The 14838-nt window shown below is 31.2% G+C and overlaps 1 pseudogene; it reads left to right on the top strand.

Annotated features, from left to right (window-relative positions):
• The first annotated feature begins 424 nt into the window (after positions 1-424).
• LOC114411285 lies at positions 425-2083 on the top strand (annotated as a pseudogene).
• Positions 2084-14838: the final 12755 nt, after the last annotated feature.

The following is a 14838-nucleotide window of genomic DNA, read 5'->3' as shown; positions in this document are numbered from 1 at the left end:
TAGAAAGGTGAATGTGAGCCTTTTACCCTCTTGAAAGGCTTGTATTTAAATGTGTTTTAAAAACTTTTAATTAAGTTGGATTTCTTATTTCTTTTATTATTAGTACATATATGTATGGGGTAGAGGGTGTCACAGAGGTGGACCTTGTTGGACAAGTGGCCTCAATAACTTAAGAGAGAGGTGAATTAAGTTTCAAAATTTTCCCACTAACAATCTTTAACCCCCCCCCCTTTAAAGGATAGGCTTAGAATGCAGAAGAAGAAGACGAAACAATCAATTTAACAATGAGATAAGGGAAGAGAGAAATGCAAACTCGATTTATACTGGTTCGGCCACTTCCCGTGCCTACGTCCAGTCCTTAAGCAACCCACTTGAGATTTTCACTAACTTTGTAAAAATCCTTTTTACAACTTCTGAACACCCGATGAATCCCTTCCCCTTGTGTTCAGGAAACTCACAATTCAAGAGACAATCAGTCTCTTGATTACAACTGACTTTTTGAGATGAAAAGAAAGATTTCTCTCCTTTAGAGTGGATGATACAAATTGAAGTTCTTGGATGAACTCTCAATAGATTTGCAAGTGTTTGCCCAAGAGTTGTTGAGAGAGCATTTGGCAATGAAGTTCTCTTAGAATATCTCTCTCTTGCCTTTCGAAGTCAGACGCACATATATATAGACCCTTCATGCCTTTTCAAAATGGTTTGAAGAGATGTGTCTTTTCAAAAATATTTTTCTAAAATTCTTCATTGGTAATCGATTACAGGTTTCTGGTAATTGATTACACAATTATATTTTGAAGGGTCATGACTTTTCAAATTGAATTTCAAGAGTTTCGTTGCTGGTAATTGATTACACATCAATGGTAATCGATTATAGCTTTTAAATTCAAATTTTAAAACCTTTCTAAAAGCTGCTTTTCAAAATTTTCTTCTGGTAATCGATTACACTGTCTGGCAATCGATTACCAGAGCCTTGGATGTCTTGAAAACACTTTGTTTTGAGACAAAGTTTGATCTTGAATTAATCTTGAAGCAATGCTTGTTTGTTGAAGCAACCTTGTATTAATCTTGAAGCAATGCTTAACCTTTAAATGTTTATTGAAGTAATCTTGAATGCAACCTTGTTTGATTATTCTTTGGCATCATCAAAATCATGTATTCATACATTTACAGACCTATCGCAGGACCTCTGCCACTGGGCCACCCTCAGCGATGGCGAGCGCCACTTCATCACCCATGTCCTCGCCTTCTTTGCCGCCTCCGATGGCATCGTCCTAGAAAACCTTGTTGGCCGCTTCACCAAAGAAATCCAACTCCCGGAGGCCCGCGCTTTTTACGGCTTCCAAATCACAATCGAAAATATCCACTCCGAAATGTGCAGCCTCCTCTTAGAATCCTACATCAAAGACTCCACAGAAAAAAAAATTGTCTATTTTGTGCCATAAACACCATCCCATGCATCACCAAAAAAGCCCAATGGGACCTCCGCTAGATCGATGCCTTAGAATCCTTCGCGGAGCGCCTCGTGGCATTCGCTTGTGTCGAAGGAATATTCTTCTCCAAAAGCTTTTGCACGATATTTTGGCTCAAGAAGCGCGGGTTAATGCCGGGGCTTACCTTCTCCAACGAGGAGACAAAGTGTGAGGACTGGGCGAGATGAGGGGCTTCACTGCGACTTTGTGTGTCTCTTGTACTCGCTTCTCAGGAAGAAGCTTAGTGAGGAGCACGTGAGGGAGATTGTGCATGATGCGGTGGAGATTGAGAGGGAGTTTATGTGCGGAGGTCGAGGGACGATGGGTTAGAGAACGCTATGGCGTTGTTAGGTTTCTTTCTTTCGGCGCTTTTGAATGCCAAGGGACACCACAACCTTTATGAAAGAGTGTGGATAGGACCAGTGAGATAACGATGGTGTTTTAATAAAACCCGTCGTAATTTTTATGACCAACACACATTCTAAGATGGTTTTTAATAACTGTCTTAGAATGTGTGTCGTACAAGGCTTTTCTCAATAAATAATTACAAAAATACCATCGATTCATTTTCTAAGGCGGTTCTAAAAGAACCGTCGTACTATGGTTGTCTTAAAAACACCTATTTCTAGTAGTGTAAAGACAAAAGTATTAAAACATATAGTTAGACAAATTATCAAATCCATGATTTCTATCCTTCTAATATGATTCATACATAGCCTAATTTAGTGTTTTTTTTAGGCAATAGCATTTGTAGTGTTGGTGTGATCCAACTACTGATAGATTTAATTTAACCATCATACAATATGAGAGGCTATGGTTTAATTAATAGCCACAATTAATAGAATCTTCAATATATATGCAGAGATATTGTCAGTTGGCTTCTTTTATAGGTATCTCACATCATGTTTGACAAGATGCACCATTTCTTGTGTTTCTGTTTCAAGTTATGCTTCATTTTTTCTTATCATTCAAAAAAATAAGAACAACAACTACACTCTAACAAAGGAAATTCCTACTCATTTGCCAAGACAGTAGCTAGGCGGAAGCACTTGAGGATAAACATTCTAAAATTTCAAACCATCTTTAGACATGGAACCTTGTTTTGCTAATCAATCAACATATTGAACCCCTTCTCTATATACATGACAAAAAGATGAAGGATCCAATGTGCTTAACTACAACATCATAAGGATGCAAAGAGGAATCCTAATTTTCGGTGATGAGAAACAAAGTTGTCATGAAATCTCTTTTGCAAATAATCTCAATAACCAAAATTCCAAGGTAGAAGCAGACCTTGATAAATAGCAACTAATTCTACATGAACATTTGTTGTATGTCCACAAAAACCAGAAAATCCAACGGGCCAATGACCACAAGAATCACGAAGAAGTCCTCCAAATCCAGAAAAACCCGGATTACCAAGAGAAGATCCATCCGTGTTGAGTTTAATGCATTAATCTGTTGGTGGAGACCAACTTACATGAATATGGCGCTTGCTCTTTATTAGTTTTTCAATATAAATATCAATTAACTAATTTTTTGTTGATCATTCAGAAAAATAAGAACAACTACACTCTAACAAAGGAAACTCCTACTGCATCTGTCAAGACAGTAGGCAGAAGCACTTGAGGATAGACATTCCAAAATTTTAAACCATCTTTAGATATTTAAAAAATCATAACAAGTTTATCCTTTTAGCTAACTTTTAACCATCTTATGAATTATTGTTATTAAACACATAACTTTAGTCTTGATCCTAAGGAGTAAGGAGTATATATAAATCGAATAGTCTTAAAAGTTTTGGTATATCACCAAGTTAAAAAATAAAATATTCTGTGATAAAAGAGTGAGACTTTATCGTTAATGTTAATATTAGCTGTTTTTAATAAATATTAATCCACAAATAAATTAAAAGGGTCAAAATTAATTTTCCTTTTTTTATTTTTTTTATTTAACTGCATAACTACCCAACTATATACCATAAAAAGAGTGTAGCAGGTTCTTTGACTAGCTTATCCGTCTTTTCTATAAACTTCCTTTCTTACACTTGACTCCAAAATATGGTCTGCCATTCAATAATTTATCACTTTCATTAGGTAACAGGTTATTTTCATTCCCCCACCAATATAGATTCCTAGCTCGTACTTTTAATTTGGACAATGCTTCGAAAATACAGAACAATCCTTTTCATTGTTTACAAAGTGCTCTTTGACAAAATACCCTGGGAATCAACTTTGGAACTGAATCACTGTCCATTTTGTTCATAATGATGATGTTAATTTTGATTTCATAGTTGCATAATTATGCAGTTGCCTACCAATAGCGACAATGACTTCAAACGCCATAAAGTAATTGTTTGAGCTTAAATTAATGTTAAAATAATATATAATAATAATAATATAAAATAATTTTATACCCTCATTCAATCACATATATTTATATATGATAAGTTTATTTGACTCTCACAATATCTATTTTAAAGTCTTACAGTAATTTTTTGTTAGTTGACTATAGAAAAGTTTTTACACTAATTAATGGTGCATATAATCATTCAACTCTTAACTTTATGTATTAGTAGAAAGTAGAAATTGCATAGCCATAGCTAAAACTGAAAACTAACATCCAAATGTCTTAACCTAGCATCGAATTGTTTATTGCTAATCCTTGCATGTGTTAGTATTACGTACCACTCATTTTCCACATGTAGGAAAGGAGCTGCACAAACACGATGTATATAATCTACACATTAATTATTGATGAAAATTATTGCGGAAGACTGCTAAATTCTAAGAAAGTGGCCTAAGAGTGGGAGAGAACGATATGGATTCCTTTATCTTCAAATTGAATAGGATGGCACCGTTTGACCTTTCAAACGACACCAAAAGACAAGGTGTAAATGATACAAAAACATTATAATTGAAATATCATCAGTCATTTAATCCATCATCCATTCCACCTACCCATAAATCAATATTGAATTGTCATTGCAACTTGCAAGTAGTAACATATAAACTTGACACAAATATCTCTCCTTGACTCCTAATTAGCCACTATTATGGAAAATTAAAACCTCAAGACCAAAAATTTGACGTACGATTTTTATTTTTATTTTTCTTGGCTTCCATGATCTGTGCTTCCTTTAATTATTTTAAAAGCAATAATTAGCTTCCTCTACACGTTCTACCTGCTTGCCCTTTAGATATCATTAACTGTTACGGAAAAGCTTTAAAGCCCCATTCTCGTACTCCTTCTCCATCATTTGAACCATTTTTTTTCCCTAATTGATCATGTTAATAAGATGAGTCATAGGAAGTCTCATTCACATGGAAGCATACCCTTTTCATGGGAAGACAAACCAGGGGTTTGTAAGACCCCCAACAATGATTTCCCTCTAAACAACATAGGAATCAATCAAAAATCATGTTCACCCTTACCACCACCACCACTAGCTCATACCCATTTGAGCAACTCAAGGAGAATGTTGGAAATTCAAGACAACAAGAAGATTCCTCTGCCTCCTTGTCCATTACAACTGCCTCGGAGAAGCACTTCTGAGAAGGAAAAGGGCTTTAGATGGCAAGAAGACCCTTTTCTTGTGGCATACAAGGAGTGTACCAAAAGTGAGAAGAACTACAAGGTGCCAAGGAAGAACAAAAAGGGTGGTGTTGGATCTAACTTTAGTTTAAACAAATCTATTTTCTCATGTAGAGGTACCATTAATGATGTAAAGGATGATATTTATGTGAAGCTACCATGTCTTCCTGCTGCTAGAGATCGTTCGCTAACATTAGAAGGTGAACACAAACGAGGCTTCAACTATGAAACATGGCTATAATAATCTCTTGTTTCAGATTCTTTCTTTCTGCTTTCCTATTAGTTGTAACTCACACTTGATTGTAGTTCCCTGTTTGTCTTCAGCATTAAAAGGTATAAATCTGATCCAGAATATGTTTGACATGAAGTATCCATCTGGAATTTTATCTGGAATAATAGCCTTTAATTTTTAACTCTGTCTTTTTATGATAAAAAAGGAACAGAAAATTTTCGGCTCCTATTTTTTACTACCAAATGATAAGTGTGTCTCCAATAAATTTTTAAAAATATTGGCGTATATAAAATTTAGAGTGTATAATCTAAATTATTCCAAACAAACACCATAACAAAATTAGGAATGTATGGCCTCCTATTGCATTGCTTATAAGAGATAGGGAAGGGTTGTTGTTAGTCTTTTCGTTTAAATACGAATATGATTCACATCATTTTATGCAATTTTAATATTTAAGAGAAATATTTTTTTAGGGTAATAGTTAAGAGAAACATTAACTTCGTCATGTCAATATTTTCATTCAATATTAAATATCAAAGTTAATAAATAATTAAAGTTGCATAATTTAAAAATTAAGGGACCAATTTGTAAGAAAAAGTGAAGCGAGTAACATTTGGGCAAATAATAATCTATATGTAAGTTGTCAAACGTCAAGGAGTATGGATATCATGCATCTTTATAGTGTGTGGGTGGGTGGGGGCGGAGGATTTAATGGTTTCTTTTTCATTGAGGAGTAAAGGATCGCATTATTCACCCTTAAAGGACTAGTAAACAGTTATAAGAAATGACTTTTTTTTTTTTACTATAAGTGATAAAATGAGAAGACATCCTCTACGTGTTAAGCCATATAAAGAGAATTTAAACTGATACCCATAGATTCTTTACTACTTATATCAACCCATATACTTAAAAAACATAAAAAAAAAACATATACTTACAAGAAATAAAAAACTTTACTACATTTACATATGTCAGAGAATAATATATTTAATTTAGAGGAAAATCACGTGCTCATCCAGTTAGGAATGAAGTCAGAAATTTGCTCGAGGGGACCAAGAAAAAAATATTATTTAATAAATAAATTTTAAATTTTTATATACATAAAATATAAAAAAAACTTCAATGTTATATATATATATATATATATATATATATATATATATATATATTTATAATATTTCGTAGATAAAAATAACTATAACTGTATCAAGTACAAAAATAATATTATATATGATTTTTTATATAAAAAATGATGATACTTTTCTCTTGTTCTAATTATAGAAACATAGATTCTTTCCAGATGTGTTTTCTAAATTTTTACAGTAAAAAATGTGTTAATTATATATTTTTTTTCTTTTATACCATTAAGTTATTATGAAGTTTACTAACGAAACACTCAAATATTTCACTAATTGATGCACCCATTGATTTATTAACAATTTAAGTCACACTCATTAATGAAAAAAATGTTTCTTAAATTTGGAATGATGATATATTGATATCAAATAAATCACTACTTAAACTATTTAATTCTATGGCAATATTAATTAAAATTAAATAACTTAATTATTTTTATTAGTTTTGATAAATTAGTTATTCATTTGGTATATATACCAATAGAGGTAATATATAAGAAAAAAAGAAATTAGATAGATAAAATAGACTCTTTTTTTTCTTCGTGTTACATCAAGTTACTTATCACACTTATATTTTTCTTTCTTATTAATGTTAACTAACATAATAAATTCATGTATCATTTTTTAAAATGTTTTTTTATAAATTTTAAGGGGCCCTAATTTTTTTTCTTTAGTAATATAAACATATTTAAAAAAACTTGGGAGGGGAGTCATGTGTCCTACCAATCCCCCTTCCTTCGCCTTTAGTCCAATAGATTAAAAGGCACATCTAATTTCTGATTGAGAAAAAACAAAAAAAAAATAAAGAAATGACTAAACACAAACTAATACTTGTAAGTTCGGTTTGACTAATAACTGAGGAACTTCTATAATTTTATTTTCTTATGGATCCTGGTAGTTTCATTTTAAGGGTTTTTTTTTCCTTGAGTAGTTAATACCTTAATAACTAAATTGTGATTTACAGAAAGGTAGGTGCTCCCTTTCTGTTCTGTAACTTAATCTGCTGCCTATACTGATGTATCTCTGGTAGTACTGCTGGTACCGTTTTTGTTTTTCATTAATATATATATATATATATATATATATATATATATATATATATATATATATATATATTCAACAAAAAAAATCTAAAAGTTATTGGAAAGAAAATCAACTGGTATTAATTGGATCTAGCAAAAGAAAATAAATATTAATACTCTATCAATCAATAGCACTACAAGAATTTAGCTGTAATGAGATCAAATAACTAGAATTAATATAGTTAGTTGTAATTTAGTTAGAATCTATTAGCTACACAAGTCTACATATATAACAACATTTGTATATGTAAATACTCAATATGCAGTAATTTAAAGCATTCTCATTTTAATTTCATTGTCTCCCTGATCACATTCTCTTGCCTCATTGTCTCTTAATTTGTTCAACTCTAGCTATCTAACCTTTTATTGTATCAAAGCATGCATAGATCAATGGAGACATTTACATGTAAACCATATCAACTCCAATCTATTTCAAACTCAAAACTCAAAAAGCATCTCTTGGAGGGAAACGAACCAAGAAAATTTGATTCAAAATCAAATGAAATAATGGACAATATAACACAAATTGGGAGTGACAAGATTTTCTACTAGCCTCAATGTTAGAATCCCTCACCTGTCGCCACTCACCACCCTTGAATGTGAATTCGTTCATAAAGTCTTTTCTTTGGTGAATTGGCTCATTAAGTCTGGTGGAAATTGAAACTGTTCTTTGCCTCGCAAATTGAGTCAAGGGAAAATAACTAAAAAGAAACGCAAGAAATTAAGCAAGGTCCTGTGACTGATTATTTGTTTCAGAACAAGAAAATTGTTGATTCTTTTATCGGAAGGAAATCCTTTTTTGGTGGCTTTGCTGATCACTTCACCTATGGAAATGGCAGAGGAAGATATAATTTTCAAGGGAGAGGGAAATCCTCTAAAAGACGTCATTCAAATTGGTCAACGACTGCATTGCCAATTTTCTAGAAAAATTGTTTACGTAGCATTGTAGTGTTATCAACAAAAAACATTCAAGCTTTGTTAGCAGCTGCACCTTTCTTCTATCTGGCGGGGAAGGAGCGAGGATTGAGTATTCTGGGGGCAACTATATGAACTTTGAATTTGTTCAATAATTGATTAAGTGTTAAATTTAATATTAAATACTCATAGTTATATGTATTTTTTTAAATAATCAAATAACATATAATAAAACATGTATTTATACATAAGACAACCTAAACAATTTTTTAAAGAGTTAAGATTATAAATGTTAACAATCAATTTTGTATGTCCCAAACATTCTTTTTTCTTTTTGTGTGTGCGTGTTAAAATCACAAATATTATTTATTGAAAATGATTTTATTCAAGTCTATCGAATAGGATTATTATGAATAATAAAAAAATTTCTTTGAATATTTAAGGTAACAACTAAGTAATTGGAACATCCCTATATTAATTTAACCACACAAGAATGCTCATGAATTTGTAATAAAGATTGATATTCATGTTAAATATAATTTCTTACAAAAAAATTTATTAACTAAATAAGACTAAATTATGTTACTGACCGAATTATCTTTTTACCACAATAATGAAAAGAAACCATTAAAAAGGAATTTGTTTTTGAATTGTTGGAAAAGAAGCAAATGCTACATATATCTCAAAAGCATATTCGAGCAAAGCTCTAGCGAAACTCAAGATCAGAAGTATTAGAAAAGAAGTAAGGATTGTAAAACAAGGGGAAAAAAACATAGGAAGAATGGTGAAAAAAGAAAATATTGGAATATTAATGATAAAAGATAGGATACTTGTTGATTTGTCTCAAAATTGAAGTTGCCAATTTCTTATATGTTGTTCATAAGTTTATCGCATTAACAAATATTGATAAATAATATTTAATTCTCAAATCAATTAAATGAAAATAATACAAAAAAGCTATTAGAATTAAAAATAAAATATATTAAATTATTTTATATAAAAGAGAAAAACTAAACAATCATATCTTTACAATAAAAACTATAAAAAAATAAAATATATATTTATTTACATAGTCAAACCCCCCGTAAATAAAATAATTATTCACATATATATATATATATATATATATATATATATATATATATATATATAAATGAAAATTAAAAAAATTCAGGGGGGAGGACCCCCCTCCCGCAGTCCCTCTATCCATGCTTCTACCACAGTTGTCTCAAAATCCAACAGCGACACCTAACTTTATGATCCAACTTGGTATCTAGATTTAGGAGCACAAACCATCTCGCACTCGCTCTTTCAAACTTGTAATATAGATGACCATACAATAGTTTCAAAGTTTGAAAACTCAGACTGACTTGACTGGTCGGACCGTGACCCGGTGATTGGACCAGGTCAAGTCTCTCGCTCGATCAGGCATGCTTTCGATCCGGAGCAACCCGATCCGGTTTGTGGTTGAACTGCTATCCTTTTTTTCTTGTGGAGTGCGAAACAGTATCGTTTTGATTTCTAGGTTTTTGATTTTATAAAGCATAATGATCAGAATCACACTTTGTCTCCTCGTTCTTGGTTCTCACTTCCTTGTTCCTTCCTCTCACAGCTTCTCCTCATTCTTCTCTAAACTGCATTTGCTTCTTCTCTCTCGCCAAAGCAAAGACTGCTACATGTTTGTGTTAAGGCAAATTCGGATTTTTATTCTGGTGTTAAAAATTTGTGGCAAAACACGTTCATGGTGCAGTGTTGAAAATTTGTTTTAAGTTTCATTTTAATAAAACTCTTCCAACAGTTCTAAAAAACAGAATCACACCAAAACTTGTGAATCTTGTGTTCAAGTTTATCGATGCCAGCGAATTTCAATACCATCCTAAGGTGTTATCGGTAGATTTTTAGGCCTCACATCATCAGCCATAGCAGTATCAGTCATAATTTCGTGGTGCGACCAACAAAACGTAATAATATTACTAATTTGAGAAGCCATGGGCCTAAAAGAAGAACACCACCGTCTGCTACTGCTGGTGATGATGAATGTTGTCGAGTCATCGAGTCATATATGTAAACCGGGTGGTTTCATTCTTGGAGGAATAAAGTTAGGCCTAAGCATGTCTCATCCGTGAATTATCTATGTTATGAAATTTTATTAATTTGTGATGTTATTTTTAAATATTTTAAGACATGTATAAAAATTTTATATTTTTTTATTATAGATCGAATCATGCCGTTAACTTAGTAACCTAGTATCATGACTGGGTCAATCACGAGCTGGTTTTTTAAATTATGCTTTAGATATCCTCATTTGATAATGAAAAAAGTATGTCAATCAAGGTTTTAAAAAATAGTCGGTGGCTTTAATTTCGGCATGAAGACTTTTGAAATATTCACAACTATAATACAATTGTAATTATGATTGCATTTATCCAAAATTTTCCGCAATATCATCAAATGCGACAAAATCATGATCACAATTTAAAACCTTGATGCCAATAAAGTACATTGGCAATTTAACTTTCCTTATATACGTAACTCAACTCCTCTTCCTCAATAACTTATCATATGTCCTTGGAGCCATTAAGTGTCTTTTAATTTTGCAGAGAAAATTTTTATTTCTTTTAGTTATATATGCTAACTCTTGCTTTGTCAAATCTTTGGCCAAGAAATACTTCTCCAAGGCAAGCTCAACAATGGGTTTACATGTTTGACTATAGTTGCAACCTAAAGATCCTGTACATTGTGCTTTTAATTCAGCCCTTTTAATTTGATACTTCTATTTCTTTTGTTGACTTGTGGCATGCTGTCTTAGCCCACCTGTATATCCAATAAAGCGATCATAGATATTATAATATATTTCCTCCAACCCTATTTTTTAACAAACAAGTTTCAGTGTAAGAAAATACATTGAAACTGGTTTCTTATAAGAAGGACGGGAGGTAGTATTGTTTAACTTTAATAAACCATGCAATCTATGTCTCTCTTTCAACACGGGGGATCCAACGAGTACCACTTTTTGCTTCATCTATTACGTACTTATCACACAAGACTGGGAACTTGTATACTGTGATATTAGGGGACCTTCCCCATTGTCTTTCATAAATGGAGTAGGATAATACATTCATTTTGTGGATGCCTTTTCTAGGTATTATAGGCTTTATATATTGTTTTTCAAATTAAAACTTCGCAAACTGACAATGCAAATATCACTTTGTCTGAAAAGAAAACAGACATATGGTTGAAATTGGGTTGACTTTACTTGCTCTTGCGTACCTGCATTTCAAACTATCACTTTTCTTATTAAAAAAATGAATAGTTTGGCATCACTGGTTTTGTTCAATTCTATTCTTACAAGTTATATAAACGAGAGCTTGTTATGTGTCAAGTCACATCTTTATGATTATTCAAATATGATGCAATCATTAATTGGGAGCTTGCTAGTTGTTTTTAATATCCTATTTTGTTTGACTCTTGTATTTAGTTTGGGTATTTCTTATCCCCTCTCATATTTATAATATATATTTTTGCTGATAAAAAAAATATGTTTATGACTAAAAAAATTTAATCATCTCTTGGTCATATAGTTGTAATAAATTTTACTTTTATTCTTTATAGTTTAAAACATCTTATGATGATTCTTTTAGCTGCATTTATATAAAAAAATTTAGTCATTGCCGCCGATAGTCGTCTAACATCATTACTTCCAAATTTTTAAAATCGTTACAAAACTGAAACAAAGGGTGTAAAATCATTAAAAAGATTTTTGGTGGTTTTTAACGGCCATAAATTAAAAAATCAAACTTTCTTTTTTGTTATTGGTTTTCCTTTTCCTTCTTGCCCTCGCCATTGAGAATTTTCTTTTCCTTCTAATAGCTTCCAAATTTTTGGTCACACATTTTGGCCATTTTGCACGCCTTCCGTTGTCCTGTCCATTAACGACTTCTCAGTGCTTTCGTTTGAAATATTTGGATTCCAATTAAGCCTACTTTTTATTATTAATAAAAATTTATTAAAAATTACAAAATAATGATAGTAACTTATTAAAAAAGATGTGAATTCATAAAATTTTATAATTTATAAAAAAATTCCACTAATAACAAAAATTGTGTTTAAACGAATGTGGGAAAAAATATTATTATAGTTTCTCTTGTTAATATTATTCAATTATTTTCATGTGGTAAAGTTTATGGTGGAAATTTGTTTAAATATTCAAAATATAATTTGTCATTGTTTTCACATTTGATTCTTATCAATCACGAATAATTTATTTTATTTAGTATTATGAAATTATAATTGTAAGTTCTTTTTATTCAAACTAGTAGTTGATATCACTTTGTATTAAAAGAATCATGAGATCAATAAAAAATATATGAGATTTTGATATAATAATATAGTATTGCATTGCTATCAAAACATTTATTTGATGATTATAAAATGTAACATAAAGGGTTTTTAATGATCAATAGATTAATATATTATAGATCGAAAATACATTTTTGATGAATATCACAAAAGCAGTTTTCTAGTAAGTTTATAGTTTTTTTTATAATACATATGTTTTTTGAAACAAGTGAATGTAATAAAATTCATTTAAAAGAAGTAAAGTTACAATGAAATTAGATCAAAAGACTTGAAAAATAAAGTGTTTTGAAAGTAAATCAAATTTAAATGCAAACAAAGATAAATTGACATAAAAGTAAAGTGTTTTCAATATGTAAATTGATTTGAAATGAAATCATTAATTAAAATGACAGAAATGTAAAATGCTCAAAATTTAAATTGAAATTAAAGTTCAAAATAATATGAAAATTGCTAAAGAATAAATAACATAAAGTAAATAAGTTTGAGTTTCAAGAAGAAGTCTAGAACAAGAGAATTGCATCAAATGTAAATTGATCAAAGAAACAACAATGCAGGAATTGTAGATTGCATCAAAGTATGTGTTTAAACATACATGTTTTCTTGGTAAACCGATAGCCATTTTCCTTGTGTGGTGTGTTGATGTAAAGGTGTTTGTGTAATCTTTGTTGTTGGGTTTGGACAATCCACTGACCATCGAACGACCTACCATATCTTGGATTTTGATGTTTACAAAAATATGAATTACTGATAAACTAATGAGTTGTTTTTAAGTATACAATTGTTGTTAAGTATATAGGACCATCTTGGTAAAAGAGCTTACTTGTTATTATATCAACATCTACAGCTCTAGTTAAGTCACATCCACACTTAAAATGAAAAACAATTTTATTAAGATATACTCAACATCCAATGCGTTGTTAAATCAACTGCATCCACTTATTGGGAAAACCAATGTTTTCACATTGAGTTGTTCTTAGTTACATCTGGACTTTAAATCACTTACAAATGGACATTTTTGGCATATTTTTTAGTTTCTCAACTTAGCATTTTCGATGTGTCAGTATATTCCCATCTAGAAGTATCTTACTCATTCCCAACGTCCTAAGAAACTATTGAATCCATCACCATCAGATCTACTTTGAATGAAAAATTGACTTGGTAAGTTTTATTTTTCAATCGTCATTCTTTTAATTATATTTTCTATTTTAGGGTGAAAGTGTAGTGAACATTTCTTCCTCTCAAGAACAAGAAGATGGTAATGATCAAGATGGGGTATACTTTGAACCTAATATCAATAGAGGGAAATCTTTTCTTTTCACCTATTTTCTTTTTACGAATTCTATTTTTTAATGCATCATTTAATGTTACTTCTAAGACTCTCATTGAACCTATTCTTGAGGAAAATATGGGGCATGAAGTCGAAAAAGAGGTAGAATCTATGGAAGATGTAAATCCCCCTCAAGAAACACCTATCAAACTAGATCAAGGTAACATAAATGAATTACTTAGATTCTTGAGTTTTTCAAGAGACCAACATTATGCAATTCAACAAGTAATTGGTCCTAAAGTTTTTTATTTCAGCTCAAAATTCTGAAGAAAAGGAAGAAAGGGACGAAAACAATGAATGAGAAAATGAAGAGGAAGGGAAAGAAGGAATCAATAATGACTCTGAATCCTCAAAGAGTTAAGCCCCTTTAGCAAAGGAAGAACAAGAAGTGGGCCAAAGTGAATCTTCCCCTAATAAAACTCCAAGTGGAGGAGGTGATAACAATCCCTAAACTCAATCAAACCTTTCACCTACCATTTAATAATGTGTATATGTTCCTACCACTTCAACAACACAATCAAAACCAACAAAGGGAGATCCTTTGAACACTGCTCATACTAGTAGTGAGGCAACTATTCAAGTTCAGGAAATCACCAAGAATCCCTTCTTATTATTCAGCAAGGGTTCTGACACCAGCATGCCCAAATCAACTTCGAACCAAGTTCTTGAACAAGCAAATGCTGATTTTCGATGGCTTGCTTACTCTCAACCTTTTGAAATT

This window comes from Glycine soja, chromosome 5 (assembly GCF_004193775.1).
Source record: "Glycine soja cultivar W05 chromosome 5, ASM419377v2, whole genome shotgun sequence".
NCBI lineage: Eukaryota > Viridiplantae > Streptophyta > Magnoliopsida > Fabales > Fabaceae > Glycine > Glycine soja.
The sequence above is the reverse complement of the archived record's forward strand: the minus strand, read 5'-3'. Positions and strand labels throughout refer to the sequence as shown.